The sequence below is a fragment of the Crocuta crocuta genome, unplaced genomic scaffold (genome assembly GCF_008692635.1).
Source record: "Crocuta crocuta isolate KB4526 unplaced genomic scaffold, BGI_CrCroc_1.0 scaffold422, whole genome shotgun sequence".
Lineage (NCBI taxonomy): Eukaryota > Metazoa > Chordata > Mammalia > Carnivora > Hyaenidae > Crocuta > Crocuta crocuta.
This window is the reverse complement of record NW_027529554.1, coordinates 214,970-218,726: the sequence shown is the minus strand read 5'-3', so window position 1 is coordinate 218,726 and position 3,757 is coordinate 214,970.

Below are 3,757 nucleotides of genomic sequence, written 5' to 3'. Positions count from 1 at the left end.
ATGAACATTGGAAAAGATTTTTTGAGAGGATTATACAGAACAACAACAACAACAACAACAAAAACAATGAATAACTGAAATTAAAAGAAGCCAGTCAATGATTTAACCTTCGCTATAATGATGAATGATACACTCTGTAATGGGAAAGTATAAAGATAGGAGAAAAAAAAGCATAAAAATAAAAACATAATGACACATCTTAATCTAAAGTAAAAATGTAGCTATCAAGACAGATATGGTCAATGCTCATTATTTGTGGCAATTATGTTCTGTAAGTTAACCTCAAAACACTGAACTGGGAAATGCTTCTAGGAAAAATTCAGAGTTAGGTTCATGCACGCCTCTGGTCACAACATTTTCATCAACCAATATGTAACCTTGTTTTATGATAGTTTCTATTTAAAGACACCTCATTTAATATATATTTCTCATCAACAGTTTACTACATGGCTTTTGAATGATTTAAAGCTAGGGACCCCAGAGGCCATTGCATTAAATAGTTTCATTTTCCAATGTCCTTGTAAAATACACCAGTCTCCAGTTTCCTCAGAATTGAAAACTTATCTTCCACATAACCCTTTTATACTTAGCAAGTAATTTTAAGATTTTTCTGGAGGCCCCTGGTCTGCAGAATTCTCCTATGAAACATGTGAGTCAGACAACAATAGTCAAGAAGGGTTTAACATTTGTTGAGCACAGGTCAGCATTTGTGCCTCACCACATGCTCTTATAACTATACTTAAAAACAAAAATAAAAAAATCTGTTTTCGTTTCATGAATCCACACATTGAGCTACTTTTCCATCTGATCCATAGCTTTACCACACAGTATACAGATGTTACTTTAGCATTTCTCTGAGTGACCTCATGTATAGATTGGCAAATTTCTTTTTTTCTTTTCTGGTTGTAGTATACTGTTGATTCATTAACTCTGAACTTGCAGTCAACAGCACTGTAACTCATGCCTGCGTGAAGCTTATTTAACACACATACTTTCTCCATAAAGCATATCATAGCCTTTTTGTACTCAGGAACACTACACAGTGCTTCAGCACTATGTTTGCGCACCATTTTAAACAGCTCAATCACCAACAAAAAGCATAAAAATGACAAAAACATGGCAATAAATAGACCATGAAAAGAACACTTGCTTGTGGTGTGAGAGCAGAAATAAGAAGGCAGAGTATTGCCTTACTAGATCTTAGTTGAAAATGTCAGTGACTCAAAAATGTTGCCATTCTGCACATGTGCACAAATGACTGTGAAAGCACTGTTGTGTATCGATTTGGGGGTTACAAATAAATTTTAGCAATTAGGTGATTCACAATTATGGAATCCCAAAATAATGAGGAAGATTGACTGTTACTGTATTTGCTTCTCTGAAACTTCACTCTCTGTTGACAACCTTTATTAGAAAATAATTTATAATCCAAACCAGTGAGGAAAAACAAGGTGAATTATTTAGATGAATTTATGGTTCATAATATAGCTAATAGATTCTGGGACATTCTTTATAATCACAGAGTTTGAAATGAAAGAAGGAAAATAATAATCGCTAATTCTTATTGAGTATATACCATTTGTGAAACGTTGTTTTAAATGCTTGATCCTTCAATTGCACAAGAACTCCAGGAAATAGTTACTATCATTACACTTATAGATGAGAGAAAACCGAAGCAAAGGAAGTTTTATTAATGTCATATTTTAAAAAAAATTTGTGGGGGCGCCTGGGTGGCTCAGTCGGTTAAGCGTCTGACTTCTGCTCAGGTCATGATCTCACAGTTTGTGAGTTCGAGCCCCACATCAGGCTCTGTGCTGACAGCTCAGAGCCTGGAGCCTGCTTCAGATTCTGTGTCTCCCTCTCTCTCTTCCCCCTCCCTAACTCGCGTTCTGTCAGTCTCTCTCTCAAAAATAATAAATAAAACATTAAAAAATTAAAATAAAATAAAAATAAAAAATTTTAAAACAATTGTGTTGGGCTATTTTTATCCAGGTCAGAATTGAGTTACTTCCTAAGATGTGTTGTTCCACTTCTTCATTTTAAAATTAACATTGCCTTTTTGAATATATGATTATTATCCCAAAATTAGAAAAGGGAAAAAAGCATATACACACATACATATATAATATTCGCTCATGCAATTAAACAGGGCTTCTAAAATTCCTGTTTGTTTATTTTGTGGTGCTGTATTGTGTTATCCTCTCTTTTCCAGAAGTTTTAACTCAATCTGCTGTGTAAGCACTGTCAGGGGGCAATCACAGAAGCACAGATCTACTGCAGTTGTGCTTTGTGTGAAGAGTGATGATGCCTGAATAGAACTGAGTATTCAACAGGGATGGGACCTTACTTAGAGTAAGAGAAGAACTTGACAAGTAAAGTCCTTGAAGTCTTGTATTAAATGGATTTCTGGTAAAGGAATGGACTTATTTTCATTAATAAATATTATTCCATAAAAGGCATACTTTAAAAAAATAGTGTTCTCAACTTAGTGATATTTTTCTGAACCTTGAGATACACCAAACATAATCCTTTTAGTCATATATTTAGAAGTTTCATCAGTATAAAAAATTACTTACTTTCAATTCACAATTACCTGGCTACTTGTCAGGTGGAGGAGTTTTGTTGTTGTTGTTATTTGTTTGTCTGTTTTTAACCTAAATGTGTTTGTCAGCTGTTTAGAGGGAAAAACCCTACACAAGTGAGGCTTATACACAAGCAAAACTAAAATGCTAAGATTGAAAGAAATATTAGTTAGATAATTTCTCAAATATAAGACTAATCATATATAGTTTTTATACTTTTGATTCTATTAGGAACAAAAAGATGCATACCTAAGATTAAGTAAAATAAGAATTCTCAGTCTAGACTAATTCTTCTCAAATCAGAACACATATTACAACCGCCAGGACGGCTTTTAAAAAATGTAGGCTCCAAGTTTCCACATTTAGAAAATCTAGAATGTGACCTAGTAATTTGTATTAACATTTTCTCTGGTACTTTTAATGTTCCTTGAGAGTTGAGAGCTTCTATTCCAGATCATACCTATAGCCAACATATACAAATTTTATTTATCAACATCATTTACATCATTTACATCATCAACAATCTTCTTAGTCTTTATTCTAGAATTTGTTAGGTTTGGTGTCAAGTCTATCACTTTTATTGTAATTATTTGCCAGATTAAATTATATCTTTGGTAGACATTCGAGACAGATTATTTCTACTTTTCAAGAGGAAGAAGTATCCTTAGAAACACAAATATTTCACTGAATTTCATAGCTTGGCTTTTTTAAGAGAGTGGAGACCTTCTTAAATCATTGTGCAGTGACAGGTGGTAAACTGAGCTGACCATTGCCAAGTAGTGTTCACTGTCAAGGGCTCAGAGAAAGGAGGTAGTATGGACTCCTAAGCTCCCTCTGAATCCATGCTTAACATTTGCTTGCTTGTTTCCTTTTTTCTTTATTTTCTTTTTCTTTCTTTCTTTCTTTCTTTCTTTCTTTCTTTCTTTCTTTCTTTCTCTCTCTCTGGCTCTTTTTTTTTTTGAAGTTTATTTATTTTGGGGAGGGAAGGAGAGAAAGAAAGCAGGGGAGGGGCAGCGAGAGAGGCAGGGAGAGAGAATCCCAAGCAGGCTCTGCACTGTCAGCAAGGAGTCTTTCATGGGGTTTTTGAACCTAGGAACCATGAGATCATGACCTGAGCTGAAACCAAGAGTCAGTCGTGTAACCCACTGAGTCATCCAGGCGATTCTGCTTTCCTT